This window comes from Ammospiza nelsoni, chromosome 2, assembly GCF_027579445.1.
Source record: "Ammospiza nelsoni isolate bAmmNel1 chromosome 2, bAmmNel1.pri, whole genome shotgun sequence".
NCBI classification, from domain to species: domain Eukaryota; kingdom Metazoa; phylum Chordata; class Aves; order Passeriformes; family Passerellidae; genus Ammospiza; species Ammospiza nelsoni.
Genome location: NC_080634.1, coordinates 5,532,654 through 5,550,111, shown reverse-complemented (window position 1 = coordinate 5,550,111; position 17,458 = coordinate 5,532,654). Strand labels below are relative to the sequence as shown.

At 49.7% G+C, this 17,458-nt stretch overlaps 1 protein-coding gene across 1 annotated transcript in view; it reads right to left on the bottom strand.

The window, feature by feature from the left end:
* Positions 1-8,126, bottom strand: part of BCL9 (BCL9 transcription coactivator) — a 31,251-nt gene extending 23,125 nt beyond the window's left edge. The window contains exon 1 of the mRNA XM_059466951.1: positions 7,951-8,126. The gene's annotated coding sequence lies outside the window, so the exon portion shown is untranslated. The remainder of the gene's footprint in view (positions 1-7,950) is intronic.
* Positions 8,127-17,458: the final 9,332 nt, after the last annotated feature.

The following is a 17,458-nucleotide window of genomic DNA, read 5'->3' as shown; positions in this document are numbered from 1 at the left end:
GTAAGAACAACCCACAGAAGTAGGAATAAATAAAATGTAAAAAGTTGTGAGGCAGCAGTTCACTTCAGAATAGCCACAGTTTACCAGATTTCAGGGTGGTTCACCAGGATCCAACCAAAGCCTATGGCACATCTCATATGCTGGTTCTCAATCAAGTTTGCAGAGAAGGGTGAGAACCCTGCTGCAAACCCAGGCACAACAAGCTACTCCATCCCTCCCTTTCCCAATATAGAAGCACAACTGCTAGAGCAGAATAAAAGAGAAGGCTTAGACCACAGGCTTAATACCTCTTCCAAAATTTCTACTGCCACTGATTATGATAATTGAATATTCTTCATATTCTTAAAGACATCTGATGCTTTTTAACTCTTGTTGAATTCTTGCTCCTCAGCAAGATTGTCACAGCATGAGTTTCACTGCTTAATTGCAACCATACTAAACAGTGTATGTCAATTTACAGTACATGTTCTGGATCAACAGAAAGTCTTGAGGCAGCAGAAACTCTTCCACAGCAAAGCCCCAACACTCTTCTGCTGGCCCTGCTTAAAGCTCCTTCAAGAGGGCTCCTCTTTTGATACCTCGCATGTACGTTCAGAGATGATTTTTGGCAAAAAGAACAAGGTAAGCTGGAGGAGCTGTTCTCAGGCAAGGGAAGCTGTAACAAACAGGTGTAAAAAACATTTAGCAAGTTTAGCAGACTCTTAGCAATGTAGTTAGATGAGCATTCCTTTTGGCAGAGAGCTGCTGGTACCAATATTTACTGCCACCCCTGCACCACACTGTCTGATGTGCCCGTGGCAAACCAGCCTGGCAAAGTGATGCAGGCTGAGCATCATCATTTCTCTGCCAGGCTACTTCTGATCCAGATCAGCTCCCTGATCCCTTCCAGCATCCAGCTGCTCCAAAACAGCAGCACCAGCACACACATGGCAGGGTGGTGCAGTCAGAACAGATGAGCACCAAGGACTCCTCAAATCCCAGCTCCAGCACTGAGGGAAGAGCTCACAGGAACAGAGGGCAGCTCAGCCCACAGGTAAGGGTGCACTCACAAAGCACAGCCCTGCTTCTTCAAAAATGTAAATCAGAAGTGAACACTGGAACAGTTCACTTGGATTCAGCACATTAAATGTCACCTATTGTTGCTAACCAGCGTTTATGAGCCTGCATGTTCTTAAAGGCAACCCTTTGGAAATTTCCCAACAGATTGATTTTTTTTTTTTTTTTGTTCAAGTTCTTCAAGATTATCTGGGATTCCTAATTATGAATAAAGTTCATGTTCTTCTGGACTTGTGTAGTCCCCACTACAAAGGAGGTCAAGCTCCAAAACAATTAAACTTTTAAAGCAGTAAAACAAAAAACCTAACAGACAAGTAAGGGTACATAGGGGAAGGCTCTTTTAAATTCAATAGGCAGAGCAGTGCTTGAACAAAAATTCGGCAATGAAATCTCCTTCCATTCACAAATTGCTCTGAAAAACTGAGTTAACACCTTTATTTTGCCAGCAGGAAGACTAGAGGGACTCCAGCAGAGCTTGTAAGCAGGAAATCCAAGCCCACAGCAAAACTTGCTGGGTTAAAGGACTTCATATCTGTGTAAACAGACCACAGACCTTAGGGAGGCACAGAGACTTCGGTGAAGTCCAAGGCCACACAAACGAGTTAGAAGGATTTTATGAAGGCTGCCTGCATTGCTATGAAGAAATTCTGACAAACTTCTACAAAGCAGAAGAGAAAAAGCCCTGCAAGGTAGCACAGCTCACATTTAAGATAAAATTAGTTTGAATACTCACTTGAGTGTAATTGCTTCACAGGATAAAGTTGTTGTTGCTGTTTGGGGTTGGGGTTTTTTTCCTATTGAATTTATAAAAGACCAGCAAAATTCCTAAGCCATAGGCACAGTTTGTGAGGCAAGAGAATTGACACAGCACGTTAAGAATTCAGAGGAATAAACAACATCTAGGAAGAAACACGTAGAAATAGGTATGGGAAGTGAATGTGCTGCAGAGTAGCAAGCCTTTGAATAGCTGGGAAATATGGATCAAAGGTACCCCATTCTTATCCACATCAAACATACAAACTGCTCAGAAAAGCTGTAGTAGATGAATATTTTAGCCTTGTGGCTTGCAGTCGCCTCAGTTTCTATATTTGGGTATTTGGTGACAAATGCAGTTTGGCTGTGGACTAACCCTGACTGAAAACAATCCAAGCACATGAACTGTAAAGATGAAATGTAAGCTGGGGAGGAAGGAGGGGGAAAGCACAGGGAAGAAAGAGTCCACACCCTTTGTATCCATAATACCCAAAAGAGATCTACAAAGTTTCTGGTTGTATGACCAGAAACCTATTTATTTTCTTTCACATTAAAATTCAGGTCCTGCCTAGCTTAGAAGATTGTGTTGACCAATAAACAAATTAACTCATCACAAGAGAGAAAAGCAAAATAACTCCCCAAAACAAACAAGGGGAAAAAAAAACCTCGTGTACAAAAAGATGGTCACAACACTGCTATCATAGTCCAGCTACTCCCCCACACCAGAGCAAATCACAATTTTTCCCAGAACCTCTTTAGACATCTAGGAGCTAAATAATCTGTACTAGGAAAACTACACTGGGAAGTCATAAACAGAACTTTTACTAAACACTGCAAAAATCAAGTGCACGGGCAGAATCCATTCCCAAAAGAATTTATCACGTTAACCTGACCAAAGATGAGCAGCTGAATGGGAGGGGGCCTTACACAAAAACTTGTTTAGGGTGGGGGCTTTTTTTGCTTGGTTTTGTTCACACTTATTTAACGTCAATGATTGATTAACATTTTGGATAAAGGAGGTCTTTGTTAGTGATTCAGCATCTCCACCCCTTCAATTAAGGTGTTAAGAGTTCACACAAGTGCAGTGAGACCCAAGATCCCCAGACCCCACTCCACAATAAAATCCCGACCCAAAAAAAACAGATTAAAAAAACAAAACAAAACAAAAACGCACTTGCCCCACTGAGAAAATTCCAAAATCCCAAAACTAACATCGTTGCTAATTCCAAGTCAAAAAAAGAAAGATGCCTTTCTTTTGTTGTTTGAGGAGAGGCCAGCAAGGGAAACAGGCAAAGAATATGAGCCCTTGAGCCATTTTTATGCCCTGAGTAAGAAAAAAAAGGACACATTCATTAAAAATAATCTCTTTGGAGATCACTGTTAAAAGAAAAAAAAAAAAACCCACACCGCGTAACAGAGCCATCATGCCAGCCTGTCCAAAATGGCTCTAAAAGCTGGGGAAAACAAGCCCTGTAGTTCAGGCAGGAAAGCAGATCCCTGTGCCAGGGGATGCAGGCTGTGCTCTCCTGCAAGCACAGCTCCTGTGCCCAGGATGGACACAAAACCACTCTGTGTGTGTGCCCTGATCAGCTTCCCACACCTGCAACACCCCACTTCAGCCAGACCGGCCAGGACACACCTCAGAGAAAGCAGCAGAGAGGGAAACGAAAATAAATGAGGATAAAACTGTCCAAGTGTGTTAATTCTTCAATTTTACTTCGTATGCTGCCTTGCCTAGCTTTCCAATGGTTGTTATTGTAATGTCTTGAGCAATCGCTGATCAAATAATCCAACAAAAGAGAAAAAAAATCTGCATCACTTTTTTTCCTCATGCTTTTAAAGATTGATGATACATTTAAGGATCCCTCAGAGCATCCAATGTCTGTGTGGGCTTTTCACAGAGAAACCAAGGACAAAATACTTTCAAGGAAAATAAAAATGTTACTGGAACCCCTAAAAACAGAGAGAGCTGTCTCCCCCGCTTCCTCCAACTGTGTTTTGACAGAAAATCATCCAGTCACCAACAAGGAGGCTTAAGGAGACAAACTTCACTTGGCACAGCCTTTCTTCTGTGCCCAGACCAAGGAGAAGGTGTTACTTTACCAGGTAAGGGCTACCAGACTTGATGTTTCTGTCCCAAAAGTGAGTTTGTGGTTATTTCCAGACCAGCCTCAGAGTCCATGTTAGGTCTGACATCTGAAGAATAAAATAATCTTTCCTTTCACCCTGGTGGGCTTTGAATCACTCCACAACCAGCTCCCATCTGACACTTACTTCATTCTTTCTTTGCTGCATGACAATCTTCTGATTTCTCATGTAGTTTACTATTAAAGCACTAATCATGTAATCATCCCACCTTAATATTTTACACCCAAATAGCAACCCACCAATGGCTGTCACATCAGATCCTTCCCATCTGTCTCCTCATGCTTTGTCTATCCTCCCTGAGTAAAATCCACCTTCCATATCCCAGACATTCCGTCTTCAGAGGCTTTTTAGACCCAGAGAACCTGGGGACAGGGAGCTGGACAACACAGAAATACAGGCTTCTCTCTCATCCTACAAGTGGAGCCTTGCTGCCTGCATGCATCCACCCGTCCCACCATTTCCCTAAGCATTTGGGGTCTCTACTATTCATTTTTTGACTCATCATCTAACCCTTAACCTCATGAAACTTCAGATTTAGCCTCTCTTCCCCCTTTGCAGCCAGCCAGAGCACAGACTCCCTCTCAGGCATAAACACACAGAGCCTCTCCTCTACCTAGTAGGAATCCTTCCAAACAGACACATTTCCCCTGCCTTGACAGATACTGCTCTTCCCCACAACCCCCATACACAAGATCCCCTCCCACACTTAATATCCCACCTACTAGTTTGATACTACAGGCTCAGCTTCCCTGGATTCCTGCTCCCCTGATCTATCTACACTGCTCCCCAGCTCTGGAGCCCCACAATTTCCCTCAAGACCATGTGCACTACCTCTCTCCTGCTGAAAGCGCTTCCTACCTCATATTCCTGCACCCAGTGCTGCCCCAATCCCACTCCCATATCTCTTTCTTACCATGACTCAAGTCCCAACTCCTCACATGCTTCCCCACTCTCCCCAGCCAACCTCATACTCATTTCTTCACCCAGCTCTCCACATTTTTCCTGCAGACGCCCATAGTTCAGTACTTCTGCCCTCCTCGGGCACCTCCCAGGTGATCTAATGCCCCACACACCATCTCCCACCCTCTCACTGTGTGTTTCACCTTGTGTCCCACTCCCCACACCCCTGTGCCCCAGCCCCTCACTCCAGCCCAACCACAGAGCTCACACACACACAAGGTGGTGTAAAAGTGGGGCGGGAGCTTTCCCCTAGGACAATCTTCACTCCCAATCCAACAGCCCCTCCCATACCATGTCCCAGCCCCTCACTGACATTGGAATCTCACAGCCACCTCTCTGGTCCACCCAACACTGTCCTGGCACTTCCACACACCTCGGGGCAGCACCCACAGCCCCACAGAGCACAGCCCCTGTGCCCCACACACCTCGGGGCAGCACGGAACACCCCAATGCTGCACCCACAGCCCCACAGAGCACAGCCCCTGTGCCCCACACACCTCGGGGCAGCACGGAACACCCCAATGCTGCACCCACAGCCCCACACACCTCAGAGCAGCACAGCACATATCACCCCAATGCTGCACCCACAGCCTCACACACCTCAGAGCAGCACAGCACATATCACCCCAATGCTGCACCCACAGAGCACACCCAGAGCTCCCCACACACCTCGGGGCAGCACGGAACACCCCAATACTGCACCCACAGCCCCTGTGCCCCACACACCTCAGAGCAGCACATATCACCCCAATGCTGCACCCACAGCCCCACAGAGCACAGCCCCTGTGCCCCACACACCTCAGAGCAGCACATACCACCCCAATGCTGCACCCACAGCCCCACAGAGCACAGCCCCAGCGTCCCACACACCTCTCCACACAGCAGAGAGCCCCAGCGCATCCCCCGCACCACCGAGCATCCCACACATCCCTCAGCTCTTGGAGCATCCCATGCACCACACCGCGACCCGGGACAGCCCACACATGCCTCCTCCCAGCACATCCCCTATGGCATCCCATACATTCCTCCATATACCACAGCCCCCGGGGCATCCCCTGCAGCACGACGCCGGGCACAGCATTCCATGTGCCGCTCCACACAGCACAACCTCCAGGGCTCCCAGTGCACCCCAAAGCACCCCACACATCCCAAAGAGCCCTTATGCCCCCTGCACCTCCTTCCATGGAGCACAGCTCCTGGAGCATCCCCTGCTCCCAACACGTCCCTCCATGGAGTACATCCTCCAGGCATCCCCTGCTCCCCACGGAGCATGGCTTCCAGAATATACCCCATGCCCCACACACCCCTCCACGGAGCACGGCTCCCGCAGCATCCCCTGCTCCCCACACATCCCTCCACGGAGCACATCGCCCAGGTATCCCCTGCTCCCCACACATCCCTCCACGGATCACAGCCCCTCAGGCACCCCATGCAACCCCTGGGCTCCCCCTCGCCGCCTCCTTTGGGGCACCCCCGGGACCCCCCCGAACTCCCGAACTTGGTGCGGCTGCCGGTGCCCGGTGCCCGCCCCGCACTCACCGCGCTCAGCCCGGGGCCGGCGGGGGCGGCGCGGCGGCTCCGTCCCCCTCCCGCACACACACACAGGCTCCATTGTCCGCCGGCGCCTCCCCCCCCCGCTCCCCGCGCACATGGTACCGCCCAGCGCAGCCCCTCGCGCTCGCTCCCCCCGCCCGCTCCCCCCCCCCCCCCCCCGCTTCCCCCCACACCGGTTCTATCCCCCCCCCACCCCGCGCCCCCCTCCCGCCGCGTCCCGCAACCCGCGGAGAGAGGAATGGTACCGCCCGTCGCGCGCGCCCCGCCCCGGCAATGGTACCGTCCGCTACTCACTCGGCCGGCGGCGGGACCGCCTCTCGCTCCCCGCGCCGCGTAATGGTCTCGCCCGACCCCCCCGCCCCGCCTCTCCCCGGCCAGAGGGCGGGGACTGCGGCCCTTCCCCCTTCTCCGCACGGTGGTACCAGCCGGGCTCTTAAAGACACAGGCTCCCCTCGGCCCTGCGGCCACGCCCCTTCATTAACATAGTCCGGCCCCCGCCCCGCGGCGGCCACGCCCCCTCCTCCCCTTTTTAAAGAGACCGCGCGCCCGGGGCTCTTCTTAAAGGAGCCGCTTCCCCCGCCACTCCCCCGCTTCCCCCTCCACCCCAAACTCCCCTCGGCCGAGTCGGGCGCTGAGAGTCGCCCTCAGCGCCCCGGTTCCCCGGGCGGCGGGAAGGGCGCTCCCCGCGCTCCCGGTGCCCGCCAGGTACCGCAGGGGAGGCGCCCCCGGTGGGGCCGGGGAGGGGCCCTGGCGCTCCCCCTGGGGCGGCGCGCTCGGGGGTCCCGCCCTCACCCTGCGACCCCCCCCCCCCATACAGCGGCACCCCCTTAACGGAAACGGCGCGCGGGGCCCCTGAGGGGATGCGGGATCGGGGATGCGGGATAGGGCATGGCGCCGCCCGGCCCCAAGCTGGTGCCCCGCCCGCCCTTCTCGGCACCGGCCCGCCCAGGCCCACGCCGCTGCCGTGGTACCCCCGCCTCAGCCTCGCTGCCCCCCACCCCAGCCCTGGGGAGCCGAGGCGGCCCCCGGGAATCGCCGCCAGCCCGGCGGTGGCACGGCCGGGGGAGCCGCCGGACCGTCGTGTAGCGGCCCGGGCGCTGGCACATGTGCCTGCCTTCCGCACGTTTCTGAGGAACGCGGCGTGAGAGCGGGAGGGGGGAATCAGCGGAGGAGAAGCGCGTCCCTCCTCCTCCCCGGGGCTGAGCACCCCGAGTGCCCACCCGCCGAGAGAGCCGAGGGCTTTCTTCTGAGCAGAGAAAGCGCCAGGATAAGCAGCAGCTTGGAACCGAACAGGGAGGGACCAGGCGGTAATGGCAAACAGACACAACCTATCAACTCCTAAAAATGCTCAAGGGCCCCATCCTGGACAAATGCTCCGTGTTTGGGGGATTAGACATCAATGTAGTTTGGTTTCAAACTGGCAGTGAAGAGTTTTGAAGATTTGTAGCAATCCCCCGCCCTTTTCAGTCTGAGACTTACTCTGTGAAAAGACGGCTTTCAACATCCACTAATCCTTCTCCTTCACCTCCACAAAATGTTCTTAAAATGGGCGATCTCGTGGCTGTAAGGAAGAGCTTTCCAAGCCACCGGTGGCACACCGATGCAGCCGAACAGAGAAAGTCAGCGGATCAGTTTTGCTTATCCGCGCTGCCTGAATAACCTGTTTAGCCAATACAACATCAGTGAACAGAAATGCAGTGTCCTCCCTCCCCCTTTATCCTCAAACGACCCATTCTTTGTCCAACTCCCACTTTTAAGTAACTCAAGTCTTTGGAAGAAGACCCTTTTAGCGCAACATTCACGCTGGGCGTTGCTCTTGGCAGATAAAACCACCTCCTCTCTTTGCTCAGCCCTCAATCCCTTTTTCTCTTTTTGTCCCTCTCTTCTCCACCCCTTGTCCTTGCTCACTTGCAAACACTGTTAAAGAACTCTTTACAGCTTCCTGAACACTGCAACAGTTGCTAATTATCACCTCTTACCCCAGATAGATACTCTTCCTTCAGGGACACACTTCTTAACAGTGGGGTTTCACTCCCGCCCGGTTTGCAGACCAGAGACCTGAAGCATTTCCCGCTGGACAGACTTCCAGCCCACTGACACCTTTTCTAGACAAGTCCCTGGGGCTACAAGTTCCCAGGAACCACGACCCGAAGGTGGAAATCTGGTCTCTGACAAGTCTTTCCACCCACTGACGCCAGCCCCACCTGCATCTTTCCAGCGATCGCGGCCAGCACCTTCCACAGCTGAAGTGGCGGTGAAACTGGAACCACCACCTCTGCTGCCATCGGTTCCACACTCTCCTCTACATGATGCTTAATCCTTGCCCATTTTTATAATGATACGGGTCTCTTTTAATGCAACACCTGCAATTCCTCCTGCCCTTCACCATCCCACCAGGATGGTGCAAGGAAGAGAATGTACCTCACAGTGCTTTCCACAGGAGATCCAGTCCCACTCTCACCGACACCAGGAACCCATCGTGGTTTGCTCAAAAGGAAGTTGTTTGCCCTGGGCAGTAGAGGCTGGGATTTTTCTAAGGAGCCTAAGGAGGCCAGGCACCCAGGTTCCGTTTTCCAAAGGCACCTTTGAAAATCCTACTCTGTGCCTCAATCCCGATACATGGAACAGCAGTGATAAAATACATGGAGTTAGCAAACTGCCTTTTTTGTTCTCCTCCCTCCTCCGACCCAGTACTTCGCTGCCTGGTCCCTTTAGGAGTTAGACCGGGGAAAACGAGCACAAAATGCTACTAGTTTGCAGATGCTGTGGTTCCTCCGACTCCCCTCCCATCCCCCCGACCCCATCCCCCCACATTTCAAACAGTTATAAATGACTGTGCAACTCGGCAGGCAGCGGTCTCAAATAACCACACCAAGCCTCTCCCCTCCAACGGCTTTAAGTCTCTTCCTTCCTCTCTTTGGGGCTCCGGAGAGCAGCGATCAAGGTGCTCTGCTTCACTCTCAAGAGTTAAGTTGCTGCTTCACCCACCACCTTTGGGAATCCGCCACAGCAGTGAATTCCCAAGGCTGTCCTTGAAGGGTTTTACCATGGGAACTGACAAAAACAGGCTCCAAAACGATCCTAACTGGTTGTAAGCCGGGATTTCAGGTAGCAGAGCCCCAGATGTTGGGACTGTCCCCAACAGCCTCGAGAGCAGCCCCCTGTACTGAGGCCTTGCCCTCCCTTGGCCAAGCTCTAAAAGCTGCCCCGGAGAAAGCAGCTGTCCCGACTCTTTAGAGCGCTCCGGCAAATCCAAGAACATCTTGGAAGCATTACAGCTCTCACCACACTGTGTATGCTCTCCTCACAACTCCCGGTCTGCAGCGAGGGCAGGAGATCAGCCTGTCTATTCAAAAGCACGGCCCTCTTCCATCAGAGCAATCCAAGCCTAAGGAAAGTTGCCACAGGAGCCCTGGTTCTTGGGAGCAGACAGATCAGACAAGATAGCCCAGCCAGCAAAATAGATTTGCATGACACTTTCTGTACATGGTTCAGAGCATGGCACACCCCAATCGTGGCTTTTATTCTCTTCAAGGGCCTGGCCCTGCAAACACTTAATTTTACATGTGTAAGTAGAGTCCCACTGAAGCACAATGGAGCTACTCATGCAAATAACATTGAGAGCGTGTAGGGCTGTGGCTCTGTTTCACTGTTCCATCTGCAGCAGACCCAGTTTTAGAGGATCCTGCCATGCTCTCTCAGTTATTGCCGCTCGCTTGTGCCAGTTAAACTATTTATGTAGCTACATGCATAGGTGAGCTGTTTAAATGATCCAACTTTTTATTTTAAAAGCCCTACTAACAAGAACAAAACCTTAACACCAGAGCAGCCCTGATGTAGATTTCATCCCCACAAGCAGCTGAACTGGCACAACTGGAGGAGGTGGAAACATCTGAGAAACAGGAACTTGTGAAGATGGGACTGAGGGAAGGTGAAATGGAGACATGGATCCTCAGCGTGTGACGGCTGGAGACATTACCCTTTTCTGAAGTCACACCCTGCTCCTGACCATTGACTGTCTGAAATGGAGCCTTCTCCAACCACACACACAATCATTCCAGTGAAACACTTCCACCTCAAATACAACAGTAGATTGGGCCTTTTCAATCAATAATATTTAAAAATCCTTGCCTCAAGGAAAGCTGTCAGCAATAAGAATTTGCCAACAGTCCCTATACCCAGGATCATGGACAGGCAGTTCTCCTTGCAGGTAAAGGATGTCAACACCACACACCACATAGCCAGTACATTCCTGCTTCTGCACTCATGGGATCCCTCGCTATTAGCCTCGACGTGGCACATTTGGGCCATGAAAAGTGTTCCCTACAATTTATTTTTTTTAGTTCATGGACTATTCTATCTCTAGCAACTCTGTGCTGAAATTGCATCACATATTTCCTGTCTGCCGAGGCAAGATTTCCCTCTTTCAGTGCGATTATAACCTTCCAGCAGGGAAGCTCCACTAACTCCTTAAGAGCTTTGCTCTCTACACTGCTTCCCGACCCGCATTCGTGTAGACCTGCACAAAGTGGGTGTAAAACACCATCACTGCTGGAAATTAAGAGCACACACCATTAGGAGGATGTTTTGCTTTGTTTGTTTGCTTTAGGTTCGGCGGTTTTTTGCCCTCTTTTGTGCTCCCGTGTAAATGATCAGAGGAGCTGTGGGACAAGAGAGATCAGTCTCTATGAAACCATTTTCTTACAAGCTTTCAGGTTTACCCGGCTGCATGCTCTAATGAGCCTTCTCGAAAGGAAACAACCCATTTCTGTAAGGAATCCAGGTGATTATGGTTTGCATACCGCCGTGATCTCTCTGCATGGGCACAGGGGAGTTGCCTTCATGAATCCTGCTGCAGGATGAAGTCTAAAGCTGGACAGTGCGAAAGAAATGGGAAAGGACCACAGGGAGGGGTACTTTAACATCTATTGTTAACTTGGAAAAAAACCCTTCTTTCAGAAAATCTTTTATTTATTGTAAATCATTCCTAAAAGATTAGGAAATCAGGCCTGGGGGAGGGGGAGAGATTGTTGTGGCTTTCTTTCTTGTTCAGTTTCTTTTAGTATTAGACATTAACCCAAGTCTCCTCAGTTTTGCTGAGCCTCCATCCTGCAAATCACACATTTTGTGTGAACAGTCCCTCTGCATCCCATCGTGGGTGGGACTTCACAGGCTCCCAGAGGAGGGAATGCCTCTCTACTCACACCAATGTCAATTTCTACATATAGTCACACACATCCCCCCAAAACACACACATACACAAACCCCACTTCTGTCTCACTGCCGGTGAATAAACTCCCTGTAAGTCACCTACAGCAATGACTACTCTCCAGCTGCATGGAGCTGTGCTGGGAATGAGATTGGCTGATGGATCTGACCAGCACTGGCTGCACATCACCCCAAGGCAACCCCAAAGTGTGCACATGATGGCAAATTCACCTGGGCAAGAAAGGCCCTGCTCTCGCTTCCCTGTCTGCACTGAAAGGAGAGAAACATTGATGTCGTGTTTTCCTGTTCACAGGAGCACCCAAACAATCTGAGCCTTAATCAGGTTTGGGCTGGAACATGGGACTGCCTGTGGTTAAAATATTATTCTGGACATCCACAGAGACTTATAGTTGATCTGGCCATTTGAAGACATTATCTCCCATCAAAAACTCTGCTGTGATAAACAAATCCCATGTATTAAAAGATTCCAGTTGCAGGATGCTCTTGCCCTATTTAGAAAGTCTTTTCTCAAGTCAATAAGCAGGTATGAGGCAAGTATCATGCAGCCATAGAGATAAATGCTCAGCTCTATCTCCTATGATTTAGAAAAAAACAGGGAGGAGAAAAAGAGGGAGAGAACAGATACTGATTCAGAAGGGAAATCAGGTAAACAGAATCTGGGGAAGCATATGCTCATGCAACACATGAAAAATATGAATTCGTACCAAACAAAGGTGGGAAACTTTGGCACAGAGAAGACTTCAGAACCAATGACTGCACAGGAATACTGCTTCCACCACACAGTCCCCATTTACAGGGAACTGCTAACATACACTGAGTGCTGTGGTCCTACCAGGAGAATTTGTCTTTGGAATTGTCTGACCCTTGAGCCTTTCAAGATTGCCAGCCATGTCTTTACACTCCCTTTGTGTGTGTACGGCCATCTTTGACATCAAGGAGAACAGACATGGCAGCAGCTCACAAAATTGCCAAACTCACCTCCTGCTTCCTTTCAGCCACCTGCTGAGCCTGGTACAAGCCACCAAGCCCCCTTACAGAGCCACACAGCCACATTCTCTGTGCTGCCTGCCCACAGCGCCGGGGCACACATGTGCACCTCCACGGTGTAAAACCGAGCAAACAAAATTTCATTCCCAAAGCAACATTTCTGAGAAAGCCACGACCAGATGAAGAAAGCGCCTCTCACTAGAAGCATCCTCCTCACAGGATAAATAGGAGGCTAAGTCTGCCCTCAGACAGACAGAAGAAGTCATCTGTCGCCAACACATACAGCAGCTCTCCTGACATAACAGGCTTTTTGTGCCTCCCAGCACTGCTCCTCCAGCATCCAGCTGCTCAGGGTACCCGCCTGCTGCACTACAGGCCAGCAACACAGACAGATTCCACTCATGCTGCCCTTACAGGCACCATGGAGTTGTTTGAGGGTCTCTCCTTCAAGGCTACGAAAAAATAAAAACAACTACAGCATGAATTCCCCTCTAGACTGTGCACAAAGAAACCAAGCCCCCACTGTACCGCAGACTGGCCTATTAAAGCAAATGGTTAAATTCTTGCTATGAAAAAGTAGGCGTTGTTGTCTGTTTTGCGAGGCAGAAATCAATATTCCCGCCTCCTCTCCTTCTGCTATTTCACCTTGAGATACTCATGCTCAGTTAGATGAGATCTGAGTCTTACTCACTGTTACTGCAACTTTTCTCTCTCCAGCATTTCACAGGGTCACGGGTGTTCTTGGAGTCCTAACCTGCCTGTAATTTACCACTCAGCTCCCTAAACTGATCACCACTGGTGACTGAAGTAGTGACTGATTTTCCTTCCAAATCACACCACTGCAGCCATTTCTAACTATTTATCTACACCCTCTATCTCCATCATTTTCCTCCCTGTGTCCTCCAATAACAACCCTCTTTCTGCCACAGCCTGTCTCTTCTCCGGACCCCTATAATTCACTCCCTGGTGCTAGCCTCTCCTGTACTGTGGCCATCTTGTAGAAATGAAGTTTTATTGTGAAATGCCCCTTCTGCTCTCACTCTCCTTCTAATCTAACTGTGGGGGGTAGCTTGGTTTAGTCTATGTATGTGGGGAGTGGGGAGGTGGGCAAGGGGGGAAGGACCTGGGGGGTGATGCTCAGCCAGGCAAGCCTGCAGCAAGGCTGGCTGGGCAGAGACAGGCAGGGGAAGATAAGCCAGTACTGTACCTCAACAGCTGCTCCTTCAACCAGGATTCCCTGCGGCAGCTCAGACCCAGGGCCTGGACCGATTCCCACAGAGCAGGTAGCAATAATGCCAGGCTGACTGGGCTGTTCTGATGAGCCCTCTTGGATGCAGCTCTGCCTACAATCATGCCTGCCTCTGTCACCTAAGGATTAGACAACTGCAATATGGTCTGTTTGGCACCATGCTTTAAACCCATTCATAAACTGAAGGCAGCGCAGAATTCAGCGCTCAGTTAGATAAGCCATGTCTCTCACCCACGATCATTCTCACATTTGTGCTCCATTTTAATGCCATCTGACCGCTGGCTCCCAGACAGATTTTAACATGTTCCTGTTGACCTCTAATGCCTCACAACACAGAACCCTCCCCAGGAGACATATCACCTCTTATATTTTCTACAAGCTGAAAAGACACCAGGTACTCTAGCACAGGTACCTGGGAGAGTAGAGTTGAGGGTTGTTCAGTCTTTAGTTTGCCATTGTTTGCTGGTGACAGTCTGATGAAATTGCTTGAGTTATAATGAAGACAGTTTTCATTATCTGTCATTTAAAAATGTCAAGGGAGCTTAGACTGAATGGATAGGTGCAACCTGTTGTTTCAAACAGCTTTTGATGAAAGAAATACATTTCAGAAGTACCAGCCACTGATTCTCAGGTATTGTACCAAAATTACATAAAACACAGAGATGCCTCCAAAGAAAACACACAGATTTCCCCCCTTGCTCTTTAGATTAGACATTGGCTTATCATCAGTATGATGCTGACTTTCTCCTGCAGTAATCACCAGCTTTCAGATCTGCAAGGTCTTAGATGATAGAGGACAACACCAACAAACCCAGGACTCTTCATTATTAGAGGGCACTCAAGAGTTTTGGCCTAGCTATATAAACACCTCGCTCTTCTTTTCCATTTTTACTTATGCACTTTTATGGTGCAAACTGTGGACCACTTTAGCAACAGATGTCATGACTGGACATACTTCTGCCCAAACATTTTGCTAGTCCCTCTCTGTTAGTGGTGCTGGCCTCTCACAGCTGAATGGCAATAACAGACTGCATGAATGTTCCCAGTCCATCTGAGCACAAAATCTGCCAGCTTATTTTAAATCATACCGGGCTATTCCCCAGCAGGAATACATCTGCTGACAATACCTGCCTTGCAGGTCCTCAGAAACACCTAGGACTGCATGCTTCTTTCCATCTATACCCTTTTATTTCAGAGCATCCATTTAACAAGTGAGCTGGTGCTGCACAAGGGACCAGCCTGGGTAATGGAACTCTGATGGGACGCTCCCTGTGCCTTCATTTGCTTACAACATGGGCTGTTCCTACACACAACCTGCATCTTCTGCCTGCCTTCTCTGTCAAAGCAAGGCAAAATTAATGCCAGCAGGTCACCCAGCATGCAAGAAATGCAGGTAATACTGCATGCACTGTCCTTAGAAATCACTTGTATTTTTGGTAATTGCTTTTATTTGAGCATCCAGCATCAAGGAGTGTAGCAAGAACCTCCTGTAAACATTTAAATGCTGAGGCACAGACACCTTCCTCTTTAGAATCCTCTAACAGATTGCTGCTGCTCTGTCCAGTGACACAACTTCCCCCTGCCTGGATCCCTTCCTCTTCCAAGGCCTTATTTCCCCCATGTGCAGAGACTGAAGTGTCCCCTGAGTGCTCCTGCTCTTGGTGGTGTACATGATGTTCAAAACTAGGATGATAATGAGGAAGGAGAAAAGAACTGAGCCTTAGGATGGTGGCTTCTGAAAGATGTGAGGAAGAAATAAGTTGTTCTGAGACCTGATCACTCCAATGTCTTGTTTCCATTAGGACAATGTTTCCCAGGCATTTACTTGAGTCATCCTTACAAAGCATCTCCCAAAGAAAAGGGTTTATGTTCCTGGCAACATGTTCCAAAAAACCATGTCCCCAGCTCCCTGCTGCCATAAGCAAGCACAACTCCAATGACTTCAATAAAGCTGCACTTTCTGTGGCCCTAAGGCTATAACACTACAGTAAACAAAGCCAAATTCCATAAGCCAGATGCTTTAAGGTCTGAATCCAAGTCTTCAACATCTTACAGATATGATCCACCAAAAGATGGCTGAACCCACACGATCAGCTGGCTGTCACTGAGATGTTTCAGCCACCAGCAGAACACAGACCCCAGGGCCCATCCTGGGGCATGGAAATGGCTGGTGCACACCAGTACACTCCTTGAAAGGGCAGTGGTACCTCACTCCTCTAGGATCTGTGCTGGGCCAGCACTCTCAGCCTTCCTGCTGAGTCCTCTGCCCTCTCCAAAAATAAATCCCTGTTCCCCACTCTAGTGGCCACAAGGATGAGTTTGAGAAATGAAATGCTGACACCAAAACCAAACGACCTTACAATATCAGCTGCTTATCACTCCGATCTCCTCATCTCCCCATCACACAGCTTGTTTTCCCTTTACATCTAAAACATCCCAACAAACACCGCTCAGTCCAAGGAAGGGCCAGCTCAAGGCTGGTGCCAGATGAGGTGTGGGATCCACTGGCACATCCTGGAGTAATGAGGATGTGATGCAGGGTAGTTGTGCAGGACTGAGTGAACACAGCAAATGAATGGTCTTTCCAGCTTCAGAAGTGGTCCCTGAAGAGCAGCAGTAAGGGACTCTGGCTTGATAGGACAGTCTGGGGAATGTACTGCACACAGCTCCAGTGAGTAATGCTGAAAATCCATAGGCAAAGGAAACGTTTTAAAACAGAGGAGGAAAATCTACTTGAAATCAATACTGTGATGGTCTCTAAAAGGAAACACTCTGCAAAAAAGGACACATTTGCCACTTATAAATCTTTAATGCTATCTTGTAGTTTTAACAAAGCATTAAAAACCCAAACAAACAAAAAAAAAAAAAAAAAAAAAAAGAAAAAGAAACCCCAGTTGCTGTAATACACCTGAGAGAGCAAACATCCTCACATGGCAAAATATGATTTTCACACCTGGTAAATGAAATAACTCTGCTGCATCCCAAGGCCAGGGTTAGGGTCTAAGGCAAGCTGTTAATGGAAGGTTAGAGCCCACAAAATGGCCCTTCAGGGAGCACCTTTCAGATGCTCTTTTCATGTACAGCAGTGCACAGTAATCAGAAGGCAGCGGCACCACACACTGAAGTCACTGTCACTGACAGTGGCTCTAAGTGTGCAGTCACCAGTTGATAGCTGGGATTAAGATAGCCAGCTCACGTGCCCATGCTCCTCTGACTCAGGAGAAGGCTCATGCTCTCATCAGAGCAATCCTGGATTCTTTCATCTCCCTCCTGGCATGCCTTCTGCAGCACACCAGGGTTAAGCACTCACCCTCTTCTCTCAGATGAAGAGTGAAGCTGCAGAGCTGAGACAACAAACTTTGCAACCGCATACAGCTAAAGCCTCTGCACCGTCAAAAGAAAAGCAAGCACAGAAAATCAAGGAAAATCCTGATCACAGGCCATGCTGGTAGGAACCCAATGACATTCAGAATCTGTCCTGTATCAGCATGCTAGACTGCTGGATCCAGGCAGGATGGAGAC